Raw genomic sequence first — 12,149 nt, 5'->3', positions numbered from 1 at the left:
GAAAGGAAAGCATCACTGGAAAAATAAATCCATCAGTAGTTTGCCATAAATAAGATTCCGTGTAACTGTCCTACAAACTGCCACTGCATTTGCATAAGAAGTTTGTGAATTCCTTTTAAAGCGTAAGTAGGTAGAGGAGCTTACTAAAATGTTGAGCCACCAAGTTCTTTTAATTACTAAAGTGGATAAAAACTTGAAGAAAATGTGCTACTTCAAACTCACAAAGGCTAATTACATTCAAATAATTGTCTCTTTAAGCATTCTAGCAATAACTCTGTTGTGCTTTCTCTTGTACTGTACTGACTTCAAAGCTAAGTGGTGTTTTCAGTGAGCGTTTTAACTTCTTGTATTTCCATCTCTAAAGGACTGATGTAGAAATTATAGCTGATTTTTGTTTAAAAGAGAAAAAAATGTTATTTAAGAGCTTTTACTGTCTATCCCCTCCCCATTCTGCTGGTCCATTATTGTATGCAGACAGGGAAGATGTACCTAGATTAAAGTGATACTTAAACTGGGTCAAATGCAGACGTCTTGTCATTCATCAGTCAGCTGCATGTAACTTTCTTGGTTTTAATGGTCTTGTGCCGCATGCGGAGTGTGGTGTTTGTGTTTAGGCTGGACATTAAACAAAGCTAGTCCGCCTTCAAACAGGCACACAACCAGTATTCAAACCGTGAATATGCACAGGCTTGCACATATTGCAACTCCACACACTTGAGCCCACGGTCCTCTGGTCCATCCAGCAAGGGAATGGACCAAAAGCGTTTCCAAATTCCCTGTAAATGCTGACATTACTTCCTTGTTTCTTGTCTATCAGTATTTTTTGTTGGCCCTTTCTTCTGAAAACCTGTTTTAGCCTTTAGCTATATGGTATGTTCACTCCTCCCTTTCTACTAGTGGTTTTACTTTATAGATGCTTACTCTCTTCCCCTCCCCTCCTCTCCTCTCCATGAACTCCTGCTACTCCTAGAAGAGTAACATCTGTTAAAGCAGGCTTTAAGACGACCTCACTTGTGATGGACAGATTCCTGCATCTCTGAAGCATATGAAGTATCTTTCCTCTCCCTAGAGAGAAACACATTTCAACAAAATGTTCTATGAGGTGTTCTTCCAAACTCGGGAAACAGAGCAAGCTGTACTCGCCATAAGGGCTGCGTGAGGTCCTGTGCTCCTCACCTGACTACCTTGGAGTGTTGTCATACTCAGTGCAAAAAATAGAGCTGTTTGAAGATAGCTCCAGGTTCTGCTCTGGGAACTCAGTTTCTAGATGTGTTTTCTCTTTATTCTGTACTGCTTATTTTGACACCCCCTGATCTCAAGAAGCCACTAGCAAGGCATGTGGTGCCTTTCTGATCGTAGCTAATAACACACTGTTCAGATGAACTAAACTGCTGTTTACCTCTTGAGCCAAAGCATTTCCACCTGTGTTAAGCTGAAAAGTCTTGTAATGTGTTCTTGCACGTGTTCTTTCAACATGCTGCAGTTGAAACACTTCTCCCATGTAAATGGACTAAAACCACTTAGTTATTTTTGCAACATAAAGAAGGATATAAACATTTCTAAAGTAACTTTTAAGTAGTACCATATTAGTCTACCATTTCCTTTGTCTTTTGTTCCATCTCTTTCTGACAGAGCAGTGTCTTTCATCGATGCCTATGTAAAATGCATTTGCTAATAATCACAAAGTAATCTGTAAGCCAACAAAGCTCCCTTCTCCCTCCAAAAATGTTTTCTGTAGAGATTAGCCAGTAATTTTGCAAGATCTTAACTGGTGTCATGCAGCATCAGAAATTGCTGTATCCTCAGTACAAAGCTGTTAACAAGGCAGTTGCTTGTCCAACAGGCATTTATTGTTTCCACGTTTTAAATGGTTTATCTGAGCTTGGAAATACTGTTATAACATTTTGAACAAAACTAAACCTGAGCAGATGCATAAAAATCAGCAAAGGACCTAGTCCTGCAAGGTGTAGTGCTCTGCACTGACCCTGACTCAGTGCAGTGTCCCTAGGTAAGACTTGTGTTCATGAAAAAATGAATGTTGGGATCTCTCCATATGAGTGCTTTGTGTCTCTTGTGATCCATAGCTACTGACCTCTAAACCTGCTGCTGCAAACTGGCCTGAAGATCCTGCTACAGTCGCACTGCAGCTGTGATCCATTTCTGTCATTTCTGGATGGAAACCCATGACAGTCTGGAGAAAGGAAAAAAAGAGAACATAATGTCTGTGCAACTAGGCCTATTAAACTGGTAAATCTGAATACATCTCCCTGTTGGGTCTCTTACTTAAACTCAGCTGGGTCATTCAGAGTCTTCATTTGTTTCTAGTTGTAGCTGCAGGCTGGAAAAATTCTGGCTCCACAACCAAACTATGGCAGTTTCTTTCTTACTGCCCTTTAAGCCATTCTGTGAATTTTGTATTTGGAATTTTTCATAGTCCAGAAGACCAGGGTGTGAGATTTGGCACATGCTCACACTTTTTTTTTCCCAATACCCTGTCAGTGCACTATTTTATTACTATAATACTCCACAGTGAAGTTGCTGACACAACAGTTCAGAGAGATCTTTTCATGGCTTGTGATGCACAGCTTGTTTTTTGTTATTATTTTTATTATCTTACAAAACTTTATGCTAGAAAATTACAATCTGTATTAGAATTTTCTTGAATATTGGAGACATCTGGTACGGGGGTTTCAGTTCAGGTTATTATGTTGGGAAGTCAGAGGTTGCATCCCAATTAAAATTTGGCTTTCTGCAATATTCAGTTCTGATTGAAAAGAAAAACCCTGAATCGCAACAATGTAGCAGTTGGATGCCGGCATGTGAAATATTTAATCATCCCATGAGATTAACAAGGTCTTGTTTAGCAATTCAGAAACATTTCTTCTTTCATCAGGTTTCCCCTTCCTACAGAAAAGAATGATTCTCTGCTAGCACTCAGTGTTGGCGTTCAGAAGAAGCTGAAAACATGTCCCTGTGAAGGCTGGCATACAATGCAAAAGCACTCTTCAGAAGTCGTGGTACTTTTAAAACAATGCACGTGACTAAACTGCCTTTCAACCTCTTTCCTTGGCTTTAGCCACTCATGTAAGGCTAGGCAGAGTGTGTGACTCCTACCAGAGCACGCACAGGGAATAACTGCTGGGAATAACCAGCCTGTGCAAGAAAAGCACAGAGCAGTCCTGCAGCCAGAAGTCCTGCTAATCGGCTGTGAAGCCTTCATGTGCTGCCTGATCTGGCCAGCAATGCGCCACAGGAGAGGTCCCTCCCCAAGTAAGTAATAAAGAGAACTGGGACTTGTGTATGTTCTGACTTTTGCTGCCTCTTGAGGAACTTCCTCACTCAAATGAGTCTCGCTACAACGAGCCCTGACTGAGCTGAAGAACTCATCTAGCTAAAGAGATTTTCAACATTTTCTGACACGGAGAATAAAACCCAGTGAAGTCAAGTAAATTTGATACTAAGCTCTGCTGCAGCTGTTTAACATCCCAGATCTTCCCATTTTTCCTTCCTTGCCAAGCTAGGCAACACAAATCACATTCACAGTTCCTCTTGCACGTGACATGGGTTTGCAGCGTAACAAGATTAGTTTTCCCTGTAATCCTCTTAAAATGTCCTTCATGATTGTCTTTTCATCTTTTGGTGTTCTGGAACTTGGATTAATGGGATTGAGATTTATTCCACAGGTCCTGTTTGATAAGCTGCTTTCAAGAATTAGTTGCCTACAAGCACGTTTAATTTGGTAAAAGCATTTTAATGGGTAGCTGAATTATGCAGTGTTACACCAAACACACTGTAAGGCCTATATATGTACTTGTGGTATTTATGTCTGTAGATACTACTAGACAGGGAGGTGAATTAAACAAGATAGGCTTACTCATTTCAGAGTGTCTAAAATACCTCACGTGGCTTCTCTTGGCAGATTTGCAGAGCCTCAGCTGTACGCCTGCAAACTAGCCAACAAATTGACCACGTGCCTTTTCTTGTTCTCATCACGTTTCAAGCACCATCCTTGAACTACCCCTTCCATTGGTCCCGGAGGACATATTCACCTTGCAATCAGCCTGATCTGGTTCCCTTGCCACTGAATCCTTGTTCAGTTAGTAGAAGCTTGATACCAAAGTAAGGGCTGGTTTGCTGAAGCACTGAGGTGACAAATCCCACATCCCATTTCATGCAACTCCGAGTGAGCGAGTGAGCAACTGAACTGCTATGCCTGGTGCCTCAGCATAACCAGTGTGTATTTTACAAAGAGAAAAAACTAAAGCATGGAGCAATTACATGATGTTGAGCTAGTCTAGACCAGAGCTGCTTACTGCGTAACTCAGGGTTGTTGCAACTCCTGTGTTCACCCCAAAAGACCACCCTGCCAATGGAAAACTGGTATATGGCTTTGTGCCTTCCCTTGCCTGTCCTCCTGCCTCTTAGCACTCTGACTCCATTTCAACTCCATCTCTTTAGTTGGTCTTACTCTAGTGACAAAATTTCCTACCTTCCCCAGGAGGTGCTGGGAGGGGGGCCCATGGCTGGAGAACACTTCTGAATCATACGGTGGCACCCTCTACTATGCAGCGACTCTGGTGAGGGATAAACGCTGTGCTTGGCTGACCTTCATGCCCCATTTCCGAGGTGAATTTATAGCTATAAAATCGCAGCGCACAGCAGTGCTTGGGTTACAAGCCAGGCTGTTCTCATTCAAGACACATCCTTTGCTCTCTGTTCCATTCCTCACATTACTCAGTGGCAACCTATTTAACACAACACAAATTGCCTGTCTATGGCCACCTAAAAGCAAGGTAACTGCTGCTGTGCTGTGTTCTCCAAACTGCAGTGGGCATCCTCTAAGTGACACGAACTTGAGCAGAACCAGTCGCGCATCAGCAGGAGCCTGAACTGGGAGAGGGACAGTGGTATAGCAGCCAGTCCTTCAGTTACCTGTTTGGGGGCTCCTGCTCTGGATTAAGGTTGGATCACTGGCTTGATGTTGCCACTGCACTTGCACATGCCTTTGGACAAGTCACTAAACGCCTCTGAACCTAATTTTTTTCTAAAAGGAAAATAAAAAAAAAGTTAATTTCCAAAGCTATACCCGCCCATCCCAGCAAAGCACATTACATGTACTGATGCCACAAGCATCTGTTTGTCTCTGGACCCCCCTGCAGTGTGACACATGGTGTGTACCAGCACTTGAAGCAGGACCCAAGGCTGCCCCGTGGTGCTGGTGCCAGATCTGGGTGGGAGGCTGCAGCCACAGGACCCAACTCCGAGTGCAGGGACAGGCACATGGCTGCACCCTCCCGCCTTCACCCTGTCACCGAAATCTCGGAAATAAACTTTCTATGCAGAACGATAGGTTAGAAAGCCAACATTATTATGGTATTGGGTGCAGAGGGGATCGCTCTGCCTACCATGCACACCCAGAAGAGACAGTTTACAGCTTATATACCTTTATTATATGCATATTCATCATAATTCCAGAAAATGCCCACGCAATTCTTGTTACTCATAGCATATGGTAATTTTGGTAGATAAAGCCATAGCGCAAACGCTGTGAATTTGAGGAATGGTCTTTGGGGGTCACTTGGTGAGAAATACCCCTACTCATTTTTACCCTTTTATAGAAATCTGTTAGTTAAGGACACTGGAAGTCTTGCCAATTAACTACAGTTACAAACAGGCTAGTTTATAACTCTGAAAAGCTCCTTTAGCTGTTTCCTTTTGCAGCTGTTTACCTATTTCTCGGGCCTTATTGACAGGAGAAAGGCCCACATCTATTTGAGAGAAAACATGTGGTCCTCTTGTTGCACGCCTGACCTTGTAGCCTTGTCCACATCTTTATACACAATGAAATACTTGTTTAAGCCGGCATCAGCCCGTCTCCCCACATGAAGCCCGGGCACAGCGGGGTGGGCCTGCAGACTCCACACGCGCGCACCGCCATGAGACGAGCGGGGCCAGGGCGCAGCGGCGCGGCCGAGCACGCCCCGCACCCGTCCTGCCCTTCGCCGCGAAATGGCGGCCGCGGCCGCCCGCGCTGCCGAGCGCACCCCGGGACACCGGCTCCGAGCCTCCCGCAGTGGAGAGCGGACGGCTCTGCCCACGGCCTCCCAGAGGAGCGGGAACCCATCCACGGGCAGACGAAGGTAAGATGAAAAAGGAAACCATCCCCTCACGCAGCTCGGGCAGCACCGCCCAACATGGCGCCGGAGCCCGCCCTCCTGCCTCGGCGCGGGCGGGGCCGGGGCGGGCCCCGAGGACCCTATAAAGTGCCTCGCGTGGGGCCTGTCGCCCTCTTGCTCCGGCGTGACTGAGGTGATTGTGGGTCGTGGGTAGGCTCCCGACGCGGTCGGCGGGTTGGTGGGTCCTGGGCCTTTCTTTTCTGCCCCTTCCTGGTAGCCTATCCTGCCTGGGCGGGCTTCTGGCGGCCGCCGGCCTCGTTTCCATGCCCACCCGCTGAGGGAGCGGCGGGGCCGCAAGGCCTAGTGGCATGGCCGCCTCTTCCCCGTCCAGCCTCGGGGGCCCTGTCCCCAAGGGCTCTGCTCCGCGCTCCTGCGGCGCTTCTCGGTAAGCGATCGCCTGGCCGCCTTTCGCGGGGAGGTGATGGTGGTTCCCCTGGCCGGGCCGGGGGCTCGCTGGTGCCGCTGATGACAGTTTTTTCCCCGTCAGAGCGACAGTGTTGATTCTCACTGTTCAAGCCAGGTCGTGTCTGATGCACCGGCGGGAAGCGCCGCTGGGTGCCAGGCACTTGTGAGACCCGGTGCTTACTGTTCCCTTCGGCTTCCCTTGCAGGGCCTCCGGGAGACCTGATGCCGCAGGGTCAGGCGTGCGAGGAGAGCAGTTTCCTTGTTTACTCTGCCATGCATGAGCCTCTGGCAAGGGGGAATGGTAAGTCGTTAAAATAACTGTGCCTCACTGGCTTAAAAATAGGTACTTCTTAAATTATTTTTCAGAAGAGTTAATGAGTTGCTTCTGCAATGCTTTGTCAGGTTGGTGTCCCTGGGGACGTTTAGTCTCTGGGCCTGTTAAGTCTAGAGAGCACTGAGAGGGGATCTCATTAATGCATATAAATATCTCAAAGGTGGGTGCCAGGAGGATGGTGCTAGACTCTTTTCAGGACTAGGAGCAGTGGCAATAAACTAAACTACGAGAAGTTTAACCTCAACATGAGGAAGAACTGCTTCATGGCGAGGGTGGCAGAGCGCTGAAACAGGCTGCCCAGGGAGGTTGTGGAGTCTCCCTGTCTGGAGACGTTCAAAACCCACCTGGGCACGTTCCTGTGTAACATGCTCTAGGTGGCCCTGCCTTGGCACGGGTGTTGGATTAGATGATCTCTAGAGGTCTCTTCCAGCCCTAATGATAATGTGATTCTTTTAGATATGTAGGTATGACCACTAGCGCATATTCTGTGGAGTTGAGAGCAGAGAGGGTTTTCTCCTGCAGAAGCCTTGCCACCAGGCCCTTTTTGCTTCGTCTCACTCCCATTGTGTGCAAGGTGGCAGATCCAGCAGGTCAAGAAGTCCACAGCCTGGGAGGGGCAGTGGGTTGAGTGCTCAGTGCCCTGTGGCCAGCGAGCTGGGGACCAGGCATTGCTGGAAGCACATGGGGCTGTGCTGCAGGCCTGGCATGGGGCAGAGCTGGGCTGCTTGCAGTGGGCCCTCGGAGGAGGGGCTGCTTCTGGAGTTTTCCTGCCCTGCCCGTTGCTGGTAGGTGTGTAGTAGTGTTCACTGTATGGCCTGTGCCTTGTTCATGGCCCAGCTGACCTACCTTTGCATTGGAAGGTGGAAGCCTCACATGGCCATAAAGGCTGCGCCTGCAGGAATGTGTAACTTCTTACCTCTTTCCTGCCTCCTCCTTTTCTGTTACATCTGTCTTGTGCTCTGCTGCTGAAGCCCCATACATCACTGTTTTCTCTGGGTTTTTGTAGTATTTCCATCCCATGTGCCTGTTAAACATGCCAATCAGCCAGCTCTTTTGGGGGAAGGATTTGCATGAATTCACTCAGTGCCCATGAGTCTGCTGGGAGAGGTGGGAGTGTGGCACGGCTGCTGTGGGTGTGCAGCCACATAACCCCATGGGACCTGCTGGTGTAAATGATGACTAAATTTTTTCCCCATCAGAGCGACAGTGTTGATTTCTTGCTATTCCAAGCCAGATCACGTCTGATGCACCAGTGGGGAAGTGCTGCTGTGTCCCACATCCCTGGTAGGGCCTGGTGCTAACTGTTCCTTCTGATTTTCTAATAGGGTGTTGCAAAGGCAGAGGGGCTGCTGAGCCTCTGGAAGACCCGATGTGGTGGCTGTAGCTGGCAGTGACGAATTGTGTGATGAGCACAGTTGCCTGGTGTGCTCCAACATGCTGAATCTAGCAAGTAAGGATGGTAAGTCCTTGGAGTAACTGATCACTGGTTTAAATTGAATAAAACAAAAAATGAGGGGGGTGGGGGATACACCTTTCTGCAAGGGAGTTGCTCAGCATTCAGTGGTGGCCATATGTGTGCATGGCTTTGCCACTTCCTCTGCTCTAAGTTACCTCCCTCCCTGCAGATCTGCCACAGGAGGTGGGAGTGTGGCACGCCTGCTGTGGGTGTGCAGCCACATAACCCCATGGGACCCGCTGGTGTAAATGATGACTAAATTTTTTCCCCATCAGAGCGACAGTGTTGATTTCTTGCTGTTCCAAGCCAGATCATGTCTGATGCACCAGTGGGGAAGTGTTGGCTGTGCCCCATACCCCTGGTATGGCCTGGTGCTAACTGTTCCTTTCGTTTTTCTAATAGGGTGCTGCAAAGGCAGAGAGTGCCTTGAACCTCCTGGATGCCAGATGTGGTGGCTGTAGATGGCAGCAATGAAGTGTGTCATGAGGGCAGTTGCCTGGTTTGCTCCACCATGGCTGAACCGCTAGCAAGTAGGGATGGTAAGTCCTTGGAATAACTGTTGACTGCTGGTTTAAATTAAATAAAAAAAGAGATACACCTTTCTGCAAGGGAGTTGCTTCCAGTTTTTCACTAGAGACTCGGCTGATACGTAAATTTGAGCATTAGCCTAGATACTGTAGAAGTAAAAGCATAGAGGTTTCCCTCATCTGGAAGCATTGCAATTAGGTCCTTTGTGCCTTGTGTTGCTCCTGTTCAGCATGCCCAAAGTGGCAGGTGTTGCTAGTGAACAGGAATCAGGAGGGCAAGGAATCTGCAAGCTGCATCAGTGCAGGCTGAGCTGGAGCAGGATGGTGGAGTACAGGTCTGTCTTGTTTTCCCTGATGCATTCAGATCAGAGAGCTCATTTTAAGAACACCCTGCATGGAGACCTGGGGATGATCTGCTGCTCAGAGCAGCTGCCCCCATAAGGGGCAGGAAGGAATCATCCTGGCTGAAGTGTGTCCCTTTGGAAGAGAGGTGCTGTTAAGTCTTTTCTGCTCTGTCCCTTGCTGGCTGACTTGAGGGAATGTGAGGGGATTGCAGATGTTCAGCACTCAGTGGTGCCATATGTGTGCATGGCTTTGCCACTTCCTCTGCTCTAAGTTACCTCCCTCCCTGCAGATCTGCCACAGGAGGTGGGAGTGTGGCACGCCTGCTGTGGGTGTGCAGCCACATAACCCCATGGGACCTGCTGGTGTAAATGATGACTAAATTTTTTCCCCATCAGAGCGACAGTGTTGATTTCTTGCTGTTCCAAGCCAGATCATGTCTGATGCACCAGTGGGGAAGTGTTGGCTGTGTCCCACACCCCTGGTAGGGCCTGGTGCTAACTGTTCCCTTTGGTTTTACTTGTAGGGTGCTGAGAAGGCAGAAGGTGTGTTGAACCTCCTGGAGACCAGATGTGGTGGCTGTAGCTGGCAGCGATGAATTGTGTGATGAGTTGCCTGGTTTACTTCACCACATGTGACCCTGCAGCAGGGGGATTGAATGGTAAGTCTTTGATCACCTATGTTCACTGGTTTAAATAAAAATAAAGGTGGGGGGGAGGGCTTCTCACAATGTAATTGATTGCCTTTTAATGCTCAGCTGAAGAGCATCTGTCATAATGACTTCAAGCTTTTTTGTGGGTTTTTTTTACCCCACCAGATTGGCAGTGCTGATGCATCTTCTGTTTTGGCCAGATCGATTGATGCCACAGATGCAGGATGCTTCAGTTCCTCATGTGGCTGTATATTGAGGCTACATGCACTTGCACCCCTATCACAAGGAAATACGTTGCATGCTTTGAGGGTCGGCAGCACTGGAGGGTACTGTCTGCACATATAGTAACACTGATTGTATAACGCTATCTGACATGCGTAAAAGAGGATCAAAAGTGGAAGAATTCTTTCAAAAGATCTTAAGTAAATGGCAGAGAGCTCTGACAGGCTTCAGTTTAACTTTAAGGGCACAGCTTTTTTGCCCCATTTAAGCAGTGTTTAAATGAGTTGCTTCGTACAGAGATCCAGGGAGCTTTTCTTGATGTATTCCCCTTGCCTCCTTCAGTAGAAGATTCTCAATGCCTTGCAGAAGCATGGATGAAAATCAGCTTCCAGCAGTGCGTCTATTTGCAGCAGGAGGATTGCTTTTGGTGTTTTTCTTTGTTTCAGTTTTTGTTATTGTTTTCTTTTTAATAGAAGATCAATGATGTGACATCTGAAAACTTAGCTGTTTGATTAGGATTTCACTAATGCTCTAGAAAATGTGCTTAACAGAACTTCCCTTCATTGGATAAGCAGCTATTGTCACTGGCTTCATTCAGTTACAGCCTTGTATTGCTGTTTAGGTGCCTCTTGTGCAGCTGTTGTATCTCAAAGTCTCTTTGGTAGCCTCTGTCTATGAAGAGTATAAATGTGAGCTATATAGCACTGTTGAATTCAGAAGTTTTAGAGTATGAGTGGTCTGTGTCAGGTGGTGAAGCTGGTAGAGTTGACCAGATATGGTACTCTGGCATTTTCTGCTCAGCTCTCCCAGGTTTTTATCAAGTACTATAAAAGCTCCCACAGTTTTAAGTGTGTCCTGTTTGGGCTGCCTGGCTGTGAAGAAGTTTTTGCTGTTCCTCTGCTGATTTTGCAGAGGAATGCTTGCTGTCTGGTTTTGTGGGGCTATTTGAAAGCTGTATGTTTGCTGTTTGCAGTAGAGTGGACTGACAAAATGTTGGCTGTTTTCTTGACAGGTTGAGATTTGTCAGAAGTTGTCCTGGGACCTGCTGTGATTTCAGTGCACTAGCAGAAAGCTGTCTTCTGCTAATGATGCCCCTCTCCATGCTGCTGCCTGTGATCACTTGTCCAAGCTACAGCATTCACATCACCCTGCCAGCAGCTCTGGTCTTTTCTCAGAGCTAGCAGGAGTGATAAATTGGTGTCCTGCCAACTTACAGACAGAGAGTGTTACATTTTTCTTTCTCTTGGTATGAGGCATTTAACTGTCATGGATTCTGAAACTTGCTGCATGTTTAATATAATTGAATGCTTTTGTCTCCAAGGGCTGCATTTGCCACCTGACAGCTAATGCTACCCTACCACAACCATTAAAAGTAAGGAAGCCTTTCTTTAGAGAGCAGTTGTCAAATTGGGGAGGATGGCCTCATGTGTATGGAGGGGTGGGATTCAAGTCTTGGCTCTCCCTTGTCATCCAGGACACTTTAGTAATGTATCATTGGCAGCCTGTAAAGCAGGGAAGGGGCACTTGGATGCTGCAGCACAGTGTGCATTTCTGTACTGTTTAGAACCTGTTTTTAATAAAATCTGAGTACTAGATGAATTCAGCTGGTGACTGAAATTCTCTTTATGTGCTTTTAACAGCCAATTTCTGGATCTCCTAACTGGTTTTGGGAGTTGGATGGCAAAAATGCTTCGTGTAATCATTGCTTACATAGAGGTGTCTGCTGCCTCAAGCTAGGGGAAAGGGGCATGACCTCATGGCAGTATAGCTTCACATACCCTGAAGTACAAGTGCTTAGCTGGGACTTCTGGCTGCTGCTGTGCTGCAGGAAGCATCACGAGGGCACAGTTGTCTGCACATAACAGCTGAATGCTGAAAGGTTGACAACAGGTCTGTCTTCTGGACCAGAGGGAGAGGTATAGTCCACACTATGTTTGCACAAAGGCTCTCCCTTAGAGTAGAACATGGTTCAGTGGTGATTTTAGCTGGCCTGGTAAAAGGTGTAGGTCAGTGTGTTCCCAGGTGAGTCACTGGC

The 12,149-nt window shown here is 47.2% G+C and overlaps 1 long non-coding RNA gene and 4 other non-coding genes across 7 annotated transcripts; all 5 read left to right on the top strand.

The window, feature by feature from the left end:
- The first annotated feature begins 5,984 nt into the window (after positions 1-5,984).
- Positions 5,985-11,717, top strand: LOC115614991. 3 transcript variants are annotated; one of them, XR_003993921.1, is made up of 6 exons: positions 5,985-6,140; positions 6,787-6,882; positions 8,241-8,374; positions 8,774-8,910; positions 9,767-9,901; positions 11,127-11,717. It is a non-coding gene; the product is annotated as an uncharacterized LOC115614991 (long non-coding RNA). The 3 variants fall into 3 exon arrangements; XR_003993920.1 differs by lacking the exon at positions 5,985-6,140 and adding an exon at positions 6,228-6,309; XR_003993919.1 differs by lacking the exons at positions 5,985-6,140; positions 9,767-9,901 and adding an exon at positions 6,235-6,309.
- Positions 6,629-6,716, top strand: LOC115615438. The gene has a single exon (XR_003994055.1). It is a non-coding gene; the product is annotated as a small nucleolar SNORD12/SNORD106 (small nucleolar RNA).
- Positions 8,078-8,169, top strand: LOC115615437. The gene has a single exon (XR_003994054.1). It is a non-coding gene; the product is annotated as a small nucleolar SNORD12/SNORD106 (small nucleolar RNA).
- Positions 8,610-8,701, top strand: LOC115615436. Its single transcript, XR_003994053.1, has one exon. It is a non-coding gene; the product is annotated as a small nucleolar SNORD12/SNORD106 (small nucleolar RNA).
- Positions 9,602-9,693, top strand: LOC115615434. Its single transcript, XR_003994052.1, has one exon. It is a non-coding gene; the product is annotated as a small nucleolar SNORD12/SNORD106 (small nucleolar RNA).
- Positions 11,718-12,149: the final 432 nt, after the last annotated feature.

The sequence above is a fragment of the Strigops habroptila genome, chromosome 13 (assembly GCF_004027225.2).
Source record: "Strigops habroptila isolate Jane chromosome 13, bStrHab1.2.pri, whole genome shotgun sequence".
Lineage (NCBI taxonomy): Eukaryota > Metazoa > Chordata > Aves > Psittaciformes > Psittacidae > Strigops > Strigops habroptila.
The sequence above is the reverse complement of the archived record's forward strand: the minus strand, read 5'-3'. Positions and strand labels throughout refer to the sequence as shown.